At 52.7% G+C, this 16,628-nt stretch overlaps 15 non-coding genes across 15 annotated transcripts; 7 read left to right on the top strand and 8 right to left on the bottom strand.

Annotated features, from left to right (window-relative positions):
• Window positions 1–762: 762 nt before the first annotated feature.
• trnak-cuu (transfer RNA lysine (anticodon CUU)) lies at window positions 763–835 on the top strand. The gene has a single exon. It is a non-coding gene; the product is annotated as a tRNA-Lys (tRNA).
• Window positions 836–1,784: 949 nt separating this feature from the next.
• trnak-cuu (transfer RNA lysine (anticodon CUU)) lies at window positions 1,785–1,857 on the bottom strand. The gene has a single exon. It is a non-coding gene; the product is annotated as a tRNA-Lys (tRNA).
• A 654-nt stretch (window positions 1,858–2,511) lies between these two features.
• trnak-cuu (transfer RNA lysine (anticodon CUU)) lies at window positions 2,512–2,584 on the top strand. Its single transcript has one exon. It is a non-coding gene; the product is annotated as a tRNA-Lys (tRNA).
• A 1,294-nt stretch (window positions 2,585–3,878) lies between these two features.
• On the bottom strand, window positions 3,879–3,951 carry trnak-cuu (transfer RNA lysine (anticodon CUU)). Its single transcript has one exon. It is a non-coding gene; the product is annotated as a tRNA-Lys (tRNA).
• Window positions 3,952–5,639: 1,688 nt separating this feature from the next.
• Window positions 5,640–5,712, bottom strand: trnak-cuu (transfer RNA lysine (anticodon CUU)). The gene has a single exon. It is a non-coding gene; the product is annotated as a tRNA-Lys (tRNA).
• Window positions 5,713–6,023: 311 nt separating this feature from the next.
• Window positions 6,024–6,096, top strand: trnak-cuu (transfer RNA lysine (anticodon CUU)). Its single transcript has one exon. It is a non-coding gene; the product is annotated as a tRNA-Lys (tRNA).
• Window positions 6,097–7,077: 981 nt separating this feature from the next.
• On the bottom strand, window positions 7,078–7,150 carry trnak-cuu (transfer RNA lysine (anticodon CUU)). The gene has a single exon. It is a non-coding gene; the product is annotated as a tRNA-Lys (tRNA).
• An 802-nt stretch (window positions 7,151–7,952) lies between these two features.
• On the top strand, window positions 7,953–8,025 carry trnak-cuu (transfer RNA lysine (anticodon CUU)). The gene has a single exon. It is a non-coding gene; the product is annotated as a tRNA-Lys (tRNA).
• A 1,246-nt stretch (window positions 8,026–9,271) lies between these two features.
• trnak-cuu (transfer RNA lysine (anticodon CUU)) lies at window positions 9,272–9,344 on the bottom strand. Its single transcript has one exon. It is a non-coding gene; the product is annotated as a tRNA-Lys (tRNA).
• A 2,044-nt stretch (window positions 9,345–11,388) lies between these two features.
• Window positions 11,389–11,461, bottom strand: trnak-cuu (transfer RNA lysine (anticodon CUU)). Its single transcript has one exon. It is a non-coding gene; the product is annotated as a tRNA-Lys (tRNA).
• A 316-nt stretch (window positions 11,462–11,777) lies between these two features.
• Window positions 11,778–11,850, top strand: trnak-cuu (transfer RNA lysine (anticodon CUU)). Its single transcript has one exon. It is a non-coding gene; the product is annotated as a tRNA-Lys (tRNA).
• Window positions 11,851–12,802: 952 nt separating this feature from the next.
• trnak-cuu (transfer RNA lysine (anticodon CUU)) lies at window positions 12,803–12,875 on the top strand. The gene has a single exon. It is a non-coding gene; the product is annotated as a tRNA-Lys (tRNA).
• Window positions 12,876–14,125: 1,250 nt separating this feature from the next.
• Window positions 14,126–14,198, bottom strand: trnak-cuu (transfer RNA lysine (anticodon CUU)). Its single transcript has one exon. It is a non-coding gene; the product is annotated as a tRNA-Lys (tRNA).
• Window positions 14,199–14,498: 300 nt separating this feature from the next.
• Window positions 14,499–14,571, top strand: trnak-cuu (transfer RNA lysine (anticodon CUU)). The gene has a single exon. It is a non-coding gene; the product is annotated as a tRNA-Lys (tRNA).
• A 1,779-nt stretch (window positions 14,572–16,350) lies between these two features.
• trnak-cuu (transfer RNA lysine (anticodon CUU)) lies at window positions 16,351–16,423 on the bottom strand. Its single transcript has one exon. It is a non-coding gene; the product is annotated as a tRNA-Lys (tRNA).
• Between the last annotated feature and the right edge of the window lie 205 nt (window positions 16,424–16,628).

Genomic DNA, 16,628 nt, shown 5'->3' on the forward strand with positions numbered 1-16,628 from the left:
AGCAGGCGGTCAACGTTTCGGGTCAGGACCCTTCTTCAGGACTGAAGATAGGAAAAGGGGAAGCCCGATATATAGGAGGGAAAAGCAGAGCAGTGATGGGTGGACAAAAGAGGGGAGGCGGGGTGGGCACAGGGTGGTGATAGGTAGATGCAGGTAAGAGATGGTGATCGGCAGGTGCGGGGAGGGGTCAGAGATGTGGGGACAGGCGGCATGGGGGGAGGGGGGGAGAGGAAAAGCAGAGAGAGGGAGAAATGGCCAGGAGAAAAAGGAGAAATCGGCTGGGAAATGGAAGAAGTGATGAGGCACGGTGGTGGGGCGGTGGGTCACAAAATTCAATGTTCATGCCGTCAGGCTGCAAGGTTCCAAGACGGAAAATGAGGAGCTGTTCCTCTTTGCGCTTGGAATTCTCCCGGCAGTGGAGGGGGCCGAGGACTGACATATCAGTGATAGTGTGGGAGGGGGAGTTGAAGTGACTCCATGTGTTTGACCCGGTGGATCTGCTCTCCCCTCCTCCCTATAGAGATACCTATAGAAAATTACAGCCACATGGATCCTATCTCTCTCCTGCCCTTCCCCTCCCTCTCGCTTCCTCTCTCTCTCCTTCTGTCTCTATCTCTCTCTCCCACCCTCTCTCTCTCTCTCTCTCGCACACACACACACACACACACACACACACACACACACACACACACACACACACACACACACGTATGTACACACCCAGTGGCCAGTTCAAGGAACAAAGAAGTGTCTCCCCTCACAGCCCGGCTAGCTCAGTCGGTAGAGCATGAGACTCTTAATCTCAGGGTCGTGGGTTCGAGCCCCACGTTGGGCGCAGCTTCCTTTAACTTCCCTCTGCCGTTCCCCGGCCCTCACTCCCACCAGCTCCCTCACTGCTTCCCACAGCGGCTCGGATACAAACCCTGCCCTCCCAGGGGCACACGGCCACTCACTGGCAGCCAAGGCGAGTTCCCTCCCTTCCCCACCTCTGCGCCTCTTGTTCCTATTACCGACACCCCGGCGCTCGGATTATCTCCCGCTCCCCCTCCCTCTCACTCCTGGTCACACGCGGGGCATTGCTCTCCCGGCACGGGACTGTTCACACACACACACACACACACCCCGACACATGTACACAGGTGCCGGGACACACACTCACCGCTCACCGCCCGCTGACACACACGGACACAGACACAGCTGCGTGGAACCGACCGCTTCCCAAACCCACCCTCCCTCCAACCACACCCTGTCCCCTCCCTCCCAAATGTTCCCCACTCACAACATCTCCTCCTTTCCCTCCCCTCCTTCCCACATGTCTACACACTGGAACCGTGTCTGATATTGTATCGTCCGGGACAGTGTTGGGATATCATGATACACTGGTGAGAGCGCACAGGGATTATTGCGTGACGTTCTGGTCGCTGTACCGTAGAAACGGTGCGATGCCGTTAGAGAGGAAGCAGAAACGATTCACGAGGATGTGGCTGGAAATGGAGGGCTTGAGTTGTAAGGTGAGACTGAATAGTTTGAAGCCAAGAGACTGTGGATGCTGGAATCTGGAGCAAAAATCGAGTTACTGGAGGAATTCAGCGGGTCGGGCAGCATCTGTGGAGGGAAATGGACAGTTGACGTTTCGGTCGAGACCCTTCATCTGGCCTGAAAGAGCAGAGGGGAGAGAGCCGGTACAGGGAGGGGAAGGAGTGGGGCGAGAGAGGCTGGGACGGTTCTGAGAGAAGGAGGTTGAGGGGTGGCCTGGTAGAGGTTTATATCAATAAAGGAAGCTACGCCCAACGTGGGGCTCGAACCCACGACCCTGAGATTAAGAGTCTCATGCTCTACCGACTGAGCTAGCCGGGCTGTGAGGGGGAGTCACTTCCTGCTTTCTTGTCTCAGTCACACACAGTGCGGGGGCAGAAAACGGTTAATGGTTAACTGGCAACTGAACATCAGACGTGTGCACTTTTCTGAGGCTCTGCGTACAAACACACACACGCACAGATATACACACAAACACACACACACACAGATATACACACATACACACGCACAGATATACACACAGGGATCCACAAAAATACGGACACACAGACACACACACACACACACACACACACACAACTGGAGAGCGCGACTGGGAAAACACTGTGAACTAAGTGTGAGAGATTTAAGAGAACAAAGCAGTGGGAAATCACATTCAGACCAACAGGCGGTGCTCGGGGGCCACGGGTTGGAAGCGGCCGCCAGCTGGGTGCTGTGAAGTACGCGCTGAGTGGGCACTGACGGCGGGTGTGAGCAGCGAGACCTCGGAACAGAACGGTTGAGATGGCCGGTGCCCATGGTTGGTTCACTCAGCTCTTCGACAGCCCGTGAGTGTGTGTGTCTGTGTGTCTGTGTCATCTGTGTGCGCAATTTTATGAAAGTCAACGTGTCGAATACTTAATTTCAAGTGAACCATTAACCACTTCCTATCCCCGCACTGAGACAAGGAGCCAGGAAGTGTCTCCCCTCACAGCCCGGCTAGCTCAGTCGGTAGAGCATGAGACTCTTAATCTCAGGGTCGTGGGTTCGAGCCCCACGTTGGGCGCAGCTTTCTTTAACTTTATACTGCCGTTCTCAAGCCCGAGGCAGCTTCTACTGAGTTCTGAGGAGCAGGATCGTTGGAGAGGTTGGAGGGGATTTGATGACACGTGGACATCCTTTCACACCGTGTCTGCATCATTCACGCACAGAATCACTTGCACTCACGCTGTCTTACACATACATACATACAAACACACACAGCCACAAACAAAATGATTCACACACACGTAACCTTGCATCATGACACACAGACAATTCCTATCACGAAGACTTTCTCTGCCACAATCTCGCATAGTTATGTAAAGAAAATTAAAACCACAGGGATGTTCTTGCTCTCTCTCACACACACACAGACAAACACACACATATACACATAGACACACATACATACACAAGGACAGGTACACACGCACATACACACAGGCGTACAAACACACACGCACACACACACACAGAAGATGCTGGAGGAACTCAGCGGGTCGGGCAGCATCTGTGGAGGGAAATGAACCGTCGACGTTTGGGGCCGAGACCCTTCATCAGGACGGGTCGACGTCGCTCCAGATTCCAGCATCTGCGGTCTCATGTGTCGCCCACCTAAGCCAGTCCCACCTGACTGGGTTTGGCCCGTATCCCTCTAAACCTTTCCCATCCACGGACCTGTCTCAGTGTCTGTTAAATGTTGTTAATGTACCCGCTTCATCCACTCCCTCATTCCATGTGCGGACCACCGTCCCAGTGAAAAAGTTGCCCCTCTGGTTCCCATTAAAACTCTGACCCCTCAGTTTAATCCTGTGTCTTCCAGTTCTTGTATCCCCAACCCTGGGGAAAAGACTGTGCGCATTCACCCTATCGATGCCCCTCGTGATTTTATACACCTCCATAACGTCACCCCTCAGTCTCCGTCACACCTCAGTGCAATCATTTTGATGCTTTTGTGGGAGTTTGTATCAGAGGGAAGAGAAAGAGATTCTTTGTGATTGGAATTGTCTCCGTGTGTTGGTGGGAGGTTCAGTGTGAGTGAATCATTGAGGTTGAGTGTGTTTGGAAGGGAGGCACAGTCAGTGGAGGTGTGTGTGTGTGTGTGTGCAAGTGACTCTGTGTGTGACTGATGCAGAGACTGTGTGAAAGGATATGTACGTTTCTCAGTGTGTGACTGAAGGTAGGATTGTGAACAGATGTGTCTGAATGTTTCTGTGTGTTGAGAGCAGCCTCCGGGGCCCACAGTGAGTTACTGGTCCGCACGATGCAGTGTGGGGACATCACATCACGTCCCTGCAGAGGGAAGTTAAAGAAAGCAGCGCCCAACGTGGGGCTCGAACCCACGACCCTGAGATTAAGAGTCTCATGCTCTACCGACTGAGCTAGCCGGGCTGTGAAAGGGAGACGCTTCCTGCCTCCTTGAACCGGCCACTAAGTCTGTAAGTGTGTGTGTGCGTGTGTGTGTGTGTGTGTGTGTGTGTGTGTGTGTGTGTGTGTGTGAGAGAGAGAGAGAGAGAGAGAGAGAGAGAGAGAGAGGGTGAGGGAGGGAGGGAGAGAGAGCGCTGTGAGTACACACACACAGATACACACACACACACAGATATACACACAGATATACACACGCACAGATATACACATGCAGACACAATCACACACAAATACATACACACACAGATACATACACAGAGATTCACACATACACAGATACACACAAACTCATGCAGTCACAGAGATCCACAAAAATACGGACACACACACGCGCGCGCGCACACAACTGGAGACAGCGCGACTGGGGAAACACTGTGAACTCAATGTGATAGATTTAAGAGAAAAAAGCAGTGGGAAATCGCAATCATATCAACAGGCGGTGCTCGGAGGCCGCGGGTTGGCAGCGGTCGCCAGCTGGGTGTTGTGAAGTACGCGCTGAGTGGGCACTGACGGCGGGTGTGAGCAGCGAGACCTCGGAACAGAACGGGTGAGGTGGCCGGTGCCCACGGCTGGCTTACTCAGCTCCTCGACAGCCCATAAGTCTGTGTGTGTGTGTGTGTGTGTGTGTGTGTGTGTGTGTGTGTGTGTGTGTGTGTGTGTGTGTGTGTGTGTGTGTGAGTGTGTGTCTGTCTCTGTGTCATCTGTGTGCGCAATTTTATGAAAGTGAACGTGTCGAATACTTAGTTTCCAGTGAACCATGAACCATTTCCTATCCCCGCACTGAGACAAGGACCCAGGAAGTGTCTCCCCTCACAGCCCGGCTAGCTCAGTCGGTAGAGCATGAGACTCTTAATCTCAGGCCCCACGTTGGGAGCAGTTTTCTTTAACTTTATACCGCTGTTCTCAAGCCCGAGTCATCTTCTCCCGAGTTCTGAGGAGCGAGATCGTTGGAGAGGATGGAGGGGATTTGATGAAACGTGCACATCCCTTCACACCGTGTCTGCATCATTCATGCACAGAATCACTAGCACTCACACTTGTACTCACTCTGTCTTACACACACACACACACACAGCCACAAACACAATGATTCACACACACGTAATCTTGCATCATGACACACAGGCAATTCCCATCACGAAGACTTTCTCTGCCACAATCTCGCAGTTATGTAGAGAAAATTAAAACCACAGGGATGTTCTTGCTCTCTCCCACACACACACACACACACACATATACACATACACACTCAGATAGACACGCACATACACATACGCGTACAAGTACACACACACACAGAAGATGCTGGAGGAACTCATCGGGTCGGGCAGCATCTGTGGAGGGGAATGGATGTCAGAGGGGAGAGAAAGAGATTCTTTGTGATTGGAATTGTCTCCGTGTGTTGGTGGGAGGTTCAGTGAGTGGAGGTGTGTGTGTGTGTGTGCAAGTGACTGTGTGTGATGATGCAGAGACTGTGAGAAAGAATGTGTACGTTTCTCAGTGTGTGACTGAAGGTAGGATTGTGAACAGATGTGTCTGAATGTTTCTGTGTGTTGAGAGCAGCCTCCGGGCCCACAGTGAGTTACTGGTCCGCACGATGCAGTGTCGGGACATCACATCACATCCCTGCAGAGGGAAGTTAAAGAAAGCTGCGCCCAACGTGGGGCTCGAACCCACGACCCTGAGATTAAGAGTCTCATGCTCTACCGACTGAGCTAGCCGGGCTGTGAGGGGGAGATACCTCCTGGTTCCTTGAACCGGCCACTAGGTGTGTGTGTGTGTGTGTGTGTGTGTGTGTGTGTGTGTGTGTGTGTGTGTGTGTGTGTGTGTGTGTGTGTGTGTGTGTGACAGAGAGAAGGGGAGAGGGAGGGAGGGAGAGAGAGCGCGGCCTGTTGGTTTGATTGTGATTTCCCACTCCCACATCACACGCGTGTGTCTGGGTACCGCACTGGCCCGGAGTTAACCGTTTGCTGCCCACACAGCCCCCAGTACTGACAGTGACTGGGACAAGGAACCAGGAAGTGTCTCCCCTCACAGCCCGGCTAGCTCAGTCGGTAGAGCATGAGACTCTTAATCTCAGGGTCGTGGGTTCGAGCCCCACGTTGGGCGCAGCTTTCTTTAACTTCCCTCTGCCGTTCCCCGGCCCTCACCCCCGCTCACTCCCACCAGCTCCCTCACTGCTTCCCACAGCGGCTCGGATACAAACCCTGCCCTCCCAGGGGCACACGGCCACTCACTGGCAGCCAAGGCGAGTTCCCTCCCTTCCCCACCTCTGCGCCTCCTCTTCCTGTTCCCGACACCCCGGCGCTCGGATCATCTCCCGCTCCCCCTCCCTCTCACTCCTGGTCACACGCGGGGCATTGCTCTCCCGGCACGGGACTGTTCACCCGCACACACACACACACCGACACACGTACACAGGTGCCGGGACACACTCTCGCCGCTCACCGCCCGCTGACACACACGGACACAGACACAGCTGCGTGGGTCCGACCCCTTCCCAAGCCCACGCTCCCTCCACCCACACCCTGTCCCCTCCCTCCCGAATGTTCCCCACTCCCAGCACCACCTCCCTTCCCTCCCCTCTGTCCCACATGTCTTAGAGGGACACCAGGTGTCGTCTGCACACTGGAACCGTGTCTGATATTGTATCGTCCGGGACAGTGTTGGGACATCCTGATACACTGGTGAGAGCGCACCGGGATTATTGCGTGACGTTCTGGTCGCTGTACCGTAGAAACGGTGCGATGCCGTTAGAGAGGAAGCAGAAACGTTTCACGGGGATGTGGCTGGAAATGGAGGGCTTGAGTTGTAAGGTGAGACTGAATAGTTTGAACTCAAAAGACTGTGGATGCTGGAATCTGGAGCAAAAGTCGAGTTACTGGAGGAACTCAGCGGGTCGGGCAGCATCTGTGGAGGGAGATGGACAGTTGACGTTTCGGTCGAGACCCTTCCATCTGGCCTGAAAGAGCAGAGGGGAGAGAGCCGGTATAGGGAGGGGAAGGATTGGGGCGAGAGGGGCTGGGACGGTTCTGAAAGAAGGAGGCTGAGGGGTGACCTTATAGAGGTTTATATCAATAAAGGAAGCTGCGCCCAACGTGGGGCTCGAACCCACGACCCTGAGATTAAGAGTCTCATGCTCTACCGACTGAGCTAGCCGGGCTGTGAGTGGGAGTCACTTCCTGATTTCTTGTCTCCGTCACACTCAGTGCGGGGGCAGGAAACGGTTAATGGTTAACTGGCAACTAAACATCAAACGTGTGCACTTTTCTGAGGGTGTGCGCGCACGCACACGCACACGCACAGATATATATACATACACACACGCACACACAGATACACACACATATATACAGGTACACACACATACACACAGATACACACACACAAATACATACACACACAGATACACACACAGAGATCCGCACACAGATACACACAAACACATCACTCACAGACATCCACAAAAATACGGACACACACACACACACACACACACACACAGAACTGGAGACAGCGAGACTGGGGAATCACTGTGAACTGGATGTGAGAGATTTAAGAGAACAAAGCAGTGGGAAATCACAGTCAGACCAACAGGCGGTGCTCGGGGGCCACGGGGTGCAAGAGGCCGCCAGCTGGGTGCTGTGAAGTACGCGCTGAGTGGGCACTGACGGCGGGTGTGAGCAGCGACACCACGGAACAGAACGGTTAAGATGGCCGGTGCCCATGGTTGGTTCACTCAGCTCCTGGACAGCCCGTGTGTGTGTGTGTGTGTGTGTGTGTGTGTGTGTGTGTGTGTGTGTGTGTGTGTGTGTGTGTGTGTTACTGTGTGTGTCTGTGTCTGTGTCATCTGTGTGCGCAATTTTATGAAAGTCAACATGTCGAATACTTAATTTCCAGTGAACCATTAACCACTTCCTATCCCCGCACTGAGACAAGGAGCCACGATGTAACTCACTTTCACAGCCCGGCTAGCTCAGTCGGTAGAGCATGAGACTCTTAATCTCAGGGTCGTGGGTTCGAGCCCCACGTTGAGCGCAGCTTTCTTTAACTTTATACTGCCGTTCTCAAGCCTGAGGCAGCTTCTCCTGAGTTCTGAGGAGCGAGATCGTTGGAGAGGATGGAGGGGATTTGATGACACGTGGACATCCTTCCACACCGTGTCTACATCATTCACGCACAGAATCACTTGCACAAACACACACAGCCACAAACAAAATGTTTCACACACACGTAACCTTGCATCATGACACAGAGAGAATTCCCATCACGAAGACTTTCTCTGACACAATCTCGCACAGTTATGTAGAGAAAATTAAAACCACACGGATGTTCTTGCTCTCTCTCTCACACACTCAGACAAACACACGCATATACACATAGACACACATACACGCACAGGTACACACGTGTACACATACACACACACACAAACACACACACACAGAAGATGCTGGAGGAACTCAGTGGGTCGGGCAGCATCTGTGGAGGGAAATGAACCGTCGATGTTTGGGGCCGAGACCCTTCATCAGGACGGGTCGACGTCGCTCCAGATTCCAGCATCTGCTTTCTCCTGTGTCTCACACCTAAACCAGTCCCACCTGACCGCGTTTGACCCATATCCCTATAAACCTTTCCCATCCACGGACCTGTCTCAGTGTCTGTTAAATGTTGTTAATGTTCCCGCTTCATCCACTCCCTCATTCCATGTGCGGACCACCGTCCCAGTGAAAAAGTTGCCCCTCTGGTTCCCATTAAAACTCTGTCCCCTCAGTTTAATCCTGTGTCTTCTAGTTCTTGTATCCCCAACCCTGGGGAAAAGACTGTGCGCATTCACCCTATCGATGCCCCTCGTGATTTTATACACCTCCTTAAGGTCACCCCTCAGTCTCTGTCACTCCTCAATGCAGACATTTTGATGCATTTGTGGGAGTTTGTGTCAGAGGGAAGAGAAAGAGATTCTTTGTGATTGGAATTGTCTCCGTGTGTTGGTGGGAGGTTCAGCGTGTGTGAATCATTGAGGTGGTGTGTGTTTGGAAGGGAGGCAGAGTCAGTGAAGGTGTGTGTGTGTGTGTAAGTGACTGTGTGTGACTGATGCAGAGAATGTGTGAAAGGATGTGTACGTTTCTCAGTGTGTGACTGAAGGTAGGATTGTGAATAGATGTGTCTGAATGTTTCTGTGTGTTGAGAGCAACCTCCAGGGCCCACAGTGAGTTACTGATCCGCACGACGCAGTATAGGGACATCACATCACGTCCCTGCAGAGGGAAGTTAAAGAAAGCAGCGCCCAACGTGGGGCTCGAACCCACGACCCTGAGATTAAGAGTCTCATGCTCTACCGACTGAGCTAGCCGGGCTGTGAGGGGGGAGTCACTTCCTGCTTTCTTGTCTCATTCACACACAGTGCGGGGGCAGGAAACGGTTAATTGTTAACTGGCAACTAAACATCAGACGTGTGCACTTTTCTGAGGGTGTGCGTACACACACACACAGATACACACACACAAATACATACACACAGATACACACACAGAGAGATACACACACATACACACACAGATACACACACAGAGATCCACAAACACACAGATACACACAAACACATGCACTCACAGACATCCACAAAAATACGGACACACACACACACACAACTGGAGACAGCGCGACTGGGGAAGCACTGTGAACTTAATGTGAGAGATTTAAGAGAACAAAGCAGTGGGAAATCACAGTCAGACCAACAGGCGGTGCTCGGGGGCCACGGGTTGGAAGAGGCCGCCAGCTGGGTGCTGTGAAGTACGCGCTGAGTGGGCACTGACGGCGGGTGTGAGCAGCGAGACCTCGGAACAGAACGGATGAGGTGGCCGGTGCCCACTGGTGGCTTACTCAGCTCCTGGACAGCCTGTGTGTGTGTGTGTGTGTGTGTGTGTGTGTGTGTGTGTGTGTGTGTGTGTGTGTGTGTGTGTGTGTGTGTGTGTGTGTGTGTGTCATCTGTGTGCGCAAGTTAATGAAAGTGAACGTGTCGAATACTTAGTTCCCAGTGAACCATTAACCACTTCCTATCCCCGCACTGAGACAAGCAGCAAGGAGGTGTCTCCCCCTCACAGCCCGGCTAGCTCAGTCTCTTAATCTCAGGGTCGTGGGTTCGAGCCCCACGTTGGACGCAGTTTTCATTAACTTTATACCGCCGTTCTCAAGGCCGAGGCAGCTTCTCCCGAGTTACGAGGAGCGGGATCGTTGGAGAGGATGGAGGGGATTTGATGCAAAATACTTTATCTCACACACAGGGAAACGTGGACATCCTTTCACACCGTGTCTGCATCATTCACGCACAGAATCACTTGCACTCACACTTGCACTGACTGTCACTTCCACACACACACACACACACACACACACACACAGCCACAAACACAATGATTCACACACACGTAATCTTGCATCACGACACAGAGAGAATTCCTATCACGAAGACTTTCTCTGCCGCAATCTCGCACAGTTATGTAGAGAAAATTAAAACCACAGGGATGGTCTTACTCTCTCCCACACACACACAGACACACACACACACACACACACACACACAGAAGATGCTGGAGGAAGTCAGCGGGTCGGGTAGCATCTGTGGAGGGGAATGTTTGGGGCCGAGACCCTTCATCAGGACGGGTCGATATTGCTCCAGGTTCCAGCATCTGCGGTCTCCTGTGTCTCCCACCTAAGCCAGTCCCACCTGACCGCGTTTGGCCCATATCCCTCTAAACCTTTCCCATCCACGGACCTGTCTCAGTGTCTGTTAAATGTTGTTAATGTTCCCGCCTCATCCACTCCCTCATTCCATGTGGGGACCACCGTCCCAGTGAAAAAGTTGCCCCTCTGGTTCCCATTAAAACTCTGACCCCTCAGTTTAATCCTGTGTCTTCCAGTTCTTGTATCCCCAACCCTGGGGAAAAGACTGTGCGCATTCACATTATCGATGCCCCTCGTGATTTTATACACCTCCATAACGTCACCCCTCAGTCTCCCTCGCACCTCACTGCAATCATTTTGATACAATTGTGGGAGTTTGTATCAAAGGGAAGAGAAAGAGATTCTTTGTGTTTGGAATTGTCTCCGCGTGTTGGTGGCAGGTTACGTGTGTGTGAATCATTGAGGTGTGTGTTTGGAAGCGAGACAGAGTCAGTGGAGGTGTGTGCAAGTGACTCTGTGTGTGACTGATGCGGAGACTGTGTGAAAGGATGTGTACGTTTCTCAGTGTGTGACTGAAGGTAGGATTGTGAATAGTTGTGTCTCAATGTTTCTGTGTGTTGAGAGCAGCCTCCAGGGCCCACAGTGAGTTACTGAGCCGCACGATGCAGTATAGGGACATCACATCACGTCCCTGCAGAGGGAAGTTAAAGAAAGCAGCGCCCAACGTGGGGCTCGAACCCACGACCCTGAGATTAAGAGTCTCATGCTCTACCGACTGAGCTAGCCGGCCTGTGAGGGGGAGACACTTCCTGCCTCCTTGAACCGACCACTAGGTCTGTGTGTGTGTGTGTGTGTGTGTGTGTGTGTGTGTGTGTGTGTGTGTGTGTGTGTGTGTGTGTGTGTGTGTGTGTGTGTGTGTGACAGAGAGAGGGAGAGGGAGAGAGGGAGAGAGAACGCGGCCTGTTGGTTTGATTGTGATTTCCCACTCCCACATCACACGCGTGTGTCTGGGTACCGCCCTGGCCAGAGTTAACCGTTTCCTGACCACACAGCCCCCAGTACTGAGAGTGGCCGGTTCAAGGAACCAGGAGGTGTCTCCCCTCACAGCCCGGCTAGCTCAGTCGGTAGAGCATGAGACTCTTAATCTCAGGGTCGTGGGTTCGAGCCCCACATTGGGCAAAGCTTTCTTTAAATTTATTTACCGCCGTTCTGAAGCCCGAGGCAGCTTCTCCCTAGTTCTGTGGAGCGGAATCGTTGGAGAGGAAGGAGGGGATTTGATGCAAAATACTTGATGACACACACAGGGAAACGTGCACATCCCTTCACACCGTTTCTGCATCATTCACGCACAGATCACTTGTACTCACTCTGTTTTCCGCTCACACACAGCCACAAACACAGTGATTCACACACAGGTAATCTTGCATCATGATACACAGACAATTCCCATCACGAAGACTTTCTCTGCCACAATCTCGCACAGTTATGTAGAGGAAATTAAAACCACAGGGAATTTCTTGCTCACAAACACAAACATATACTCATAGACACACAGATATACATACACTTGCACACACAAATACATACACACACAGATAAATACACAGAGATTCACACATACACCGATACACAAAAACACATGCAGTCACAGAGATCCACAAAAATACAGACACACACAGTAATACACACACACACAAACACACACACAACTGGAGACAGCGAGACTGGGGAAACACTGTGAACTTTTTGTGAGAGATTTAAGAGAACAAAGCAGTGGGAAATCACAGTCAGACCAACAGGCGGTGCTCGGGGGCCACGGGTTGGAAGCGGCCGCCAGCTGGGTGCTGTGAAGTACGCGCTGAGTGGGCACTGACGGCGGTGTGAGCAGCAAGTCCTCGGAACAAAACGGGTGAGGTGGCTGTTGCCTGCGGCAGCCCGTGTGTGTGTGTGTGTGTGTGTGTGTGTGTGTGTGTGTGTGTGTGTGTGTCAGTGAGTGTGTGTCTGTCTCTGTGTCATCTGTGTGCGCAAGTTTATGAAAGTGAACGTGTCGAATACTTAGTTTCCAGTGAACCATTAACCACTTCCTATCCCCGCACTGAGACAAGCAGCAAGGAGGTGTCTCCCCCTCACAGCCCGGCTAGCTCAGTCGGTAGAGCATGAGACTCTTAATCTCAGGGTCGTGGGTTCGAGCCCCACGTTGGGCGCAGATTTCTTTAACTTTATTCCCGAGGCAGCTTCTCCCGAGTTCTGAGGAGTTCTGAGTTCGTTGGAGAGGATGGAGGGGATTTGATGAAACGTGGACATCCTTTCACACCGTGTCTGCATCATTCACGCACAGAATCACTTGCACTCACTCTTGTCTAACACACACACACACACACACACACACACAGCCACAAACAAAATTATTAACACACACGTAACCTTGCATCATGACACACTGACAATTCCTATCACGAAGACTTTCTCTGCCACAATCTCGCACAGTTATGTAGAGAAAATTAAAACCACACGGATGTTCTTGCTCTCTCTCTCTCACACACACACAGACAAACATACACATAGACACACATACACACACACGCACAGGTACACACGCACATATACACAGAGAAGATGCTGGAGGAACTCAGCGGGTCGGGCAGCATCTGTGGAGGGAAATGAACCGTCGACGTTTGGGGCCGAGACCCTTCATCAGGACGGGTCGACGTCGCTCCAGATTCCAGCATCTGCGGTCTCATGTGTCTCCCACCTAAGCCAGTCCCACCTGACCACGTTTGACCCATATCCCTATAAACCTTTCCCATCCACGGACCTGTCTCAGTGTCTGTTAAATGTTGTTAATGTACCCGCCTAACCCACTCCCTCATTCCATGTGCGGACCACCGTCCCAGTGAAAAAGTTGCCCCTCTGGTTCCCATTAAAACTCTGACCTCTCAGTTTAATCCTGTGTCTTCCAGTTCTTGTATCCCCAACCCTGGGGAAAAGACTGTGCGCATTCACCCTATCGATGCCCCTCGTGATTTTATACACCTCCATAACGTCACCCCTCAGTCTCCGTCACACCTCAATGCAATCATTTTGATGCTTTTGTGGGAGCTTGTGTCAGAGGGAAGAGAAAGAGTTCTTTGTGATTGGAATTGTCTCCGTGTGTTGGTGGGAGGTTCAGTGTGAGTGAATCATTGAGGTTGTGTGTGTTTGGAAGGGAGGCACAGTGAGTGGAGGTGTGTGTGTGTGTGTGTGTACAAGCGACTGTGTGTGATGATGCAGAGACTGTGTGAAAGGATGTGTACGTTTCTCAGTGTGCGACTGAAGGTAGGATTGTGAATAGTTGTGTCTGAATGTCTCTGTGTGTTGAGAGCAGCCTCCGGGGCCCACAGTGAGTTACTGGTCCGCACGATGCAGTGTCGGGACATCACATCACATCCCTGCAGAGGGAAGTTAAAGAAAGCTGCGCCCAACGTGGGGCTCGAACCCACGACCCTGAGATTAAGAGTCTCATGCTCTACCGACTGAGCTAGCCGGGCTGTGAGAGGATACACCTCCTGGTTCCTTGAACCGACCACTAGGTCTGTAAGTGTGTGTGTGTGTGTGTGTGAGTGTGTGTGTGTGTGTGTGTGTGTGTGTGAGAGAGAGAGAGAGAGGGGGGGGGAGAGGGAGGGAGGGAGAGAGAGCGCGGCCTGTTGGTTTGATTGTGATTTCCCACTCCCACATCACACGCGTGTGTCTGGGTACCGCACTGGCCCGGAGTTAACCGTTTGCTGCCCACACAGCCCCCAGTACTGAGAGTGACCGGGACAAGGAACCAGGAGGTGTCTCCCCTCACAGCCCGGCTAGCTCAGTCGGTAGAGCATGAGACTCTTAATCTCAGGGTCGTGGGTTCGAGCCCCACGTTGGGCGCAGCTTTCTTTAACTTCCCTCTGCCGTTCCCCGGCCCTCACCCCCGCTCACTCCCACCAGCTCCCTCACTGCTTCCCACAGCGGCTCGGATACAAACCCTGCCCTCCCAGGGGCACACGGCCACTCACTGGCAGCCAAGGCGAGTTCCCTCCCTTCCCCACCTCTGCGCCTCTTCTTCCTGCTCCCGACACCCCGGCGCTCGGATCATCTCCCGCTCCCCCTCCCTCTCACTCCTGGTCACACGCGGGGCATTGCTCTACCGGCACGGGACTGTTCACCCGCACACACACACACCGACACGTACACAGGTGCCGGGACACACTCTCGCCGCTCACCGCCCGCTGACACACACGGACACAGACACAGCTGCGTGGGTCCGACTCCCTCCACCCACACCCTGTCCCCTCCCTCCCGAATGTTCCCCACTCCCAACACCACCTCCCTTCCCTCCCCTCCGTCCACGTAATCTCGCACCATAACACATAGAGAATTCCTGTCATGAAGACTCTCTCTGTCCCCTCTCTCTGAAACAATCTCGCAGAGCTACGTATAGAAAATTACAATCACAAACATTCTCTCTCTCTCCCTCACTCACTCTCCCCCCTCTCAGAATCTCTCTCCCTCTCTTCCTCCCTCTCCCCATCACACACTCTCTCTCTCCCTCTCCCTCTCTCTCTCTCACACACACACGCACTCAAGTTCAGACCTAGTGGCTGGTTCAATGAACCAGGATGTGTCTCCCCCTCACAGCCCGGCTAGCCTGGTGGTACGTGCCCTCAGACTCCTGTATCTTCTGCCTGATGGAAAAGAGAGAATGATCCGGGTGGGTGGGGTCTTTGATTATGCTGGCTGCTTCACCAAAACAACGAGAGGTATAGACAGAATCCATGGAGGGGAGGCTGGTGTCCGTCATGGGCTGGGCTGTGTCAACAACTCTCTGCAGTTGCCGAACCAAGCCGTGATACATCCAGATAGGATGCTTTCTGTGGTGCATCGATAAAAGTTGGTGAGCGTTAAAGGGGACAAACCAAATTTCTTTAGCCTCCTAGGTAGAGGCACTGGTGAGCTTTCTTGGTCCCACTCGCACTCAGTGTATGGGAAGGAAAGGGCTAATTCCGGGCACAGTGTGGAGCTCAGACACACGTGTGTGATGTGGAAGTGAGTGGGAAATCACAATCAGACCAACAAGCGGTGCCCGGGGGCTACGAGTTGGGAGCGGCTCCCAGCTGGGTGCTGTGGTCCGCGCTGAGGGGGCGCTGAGGGGGCGCTGACGGCGGGTGTGAGCAGAGAGACCTCGGGACAGAACGGGTGAGGTGGCCGGTGCCCGCGCCGGCTCGCTCATTCATCGAGAGCCCGTGTGTGTGTGTGTGTGTGTGTGTGGGGGGGGGGGGTCTGTGTCTATGTGTGTATGTACACGTGTGTGTGAGAGCGAGAACATCCTTGTAATTTTAATTTTCTGTATGTAACTGTGCGAGATTATATCAGAGAAAGTCTTTGTGATAGGAATTGTCTGTGTGTCATCGTGCAAGATTACGTGTGTGTGAATCATTGTGTTTGTGGCTGTGTGTGTGTGTAAGAGAGTGAGTACAAGTGTGAGTGCAAGTGATTCTGTGCGTGAATAATGCAGACAAGATGTGAAAGGATGTCCACGTTTCCCTGTGTGCGAGATAAAGTATTTTGCATCAAATCCCCTCCATCCTCTCCAACGATCCCGCTCCTCAGAACTCGGGAGAAGCTGCCTCGGGCTTGAGAACAGCGGAATACAGTTAAAGAAAACTGCGCCCAACGTGGGGCTCGAACCCACGACCCTGAGATTAAGAGTCTCATGCTCTACCGACTGAGCTAGCCGGGCTGTGAGGGGCAACACTTCCTGGTTCCTTGTCCCAGTCACACCCGGTGTGGGCAGGAAAGGGTTAACTCCGGGCACAGTTCGGAGCCCAGACACACGTGTGCGATGTGAAAATGACTGGGAAATAACAATCAAACCAACAGGACACGCTCTCTCTCCCTCCCTCTCCCTCCCTCTCTCCCTGCACCTCTCTCTCTCCCTCCACCCC

This window comes from Pristis pectinata, chromosome 37 (assembly GCF_009764475.1).
Source record: "Pristis pectinata isolate sPriPec2 chromosome 37, sPriPec2.1.pri, whole genome shotgun sequence".
In the NCBI taxonomy this organism is placed as follows: Eukaryota; Metazoa; Chordata; class Chondrichthyes; order Rhinopristiformes; family Pristidae; genus Pristis; species Pristis pectinata.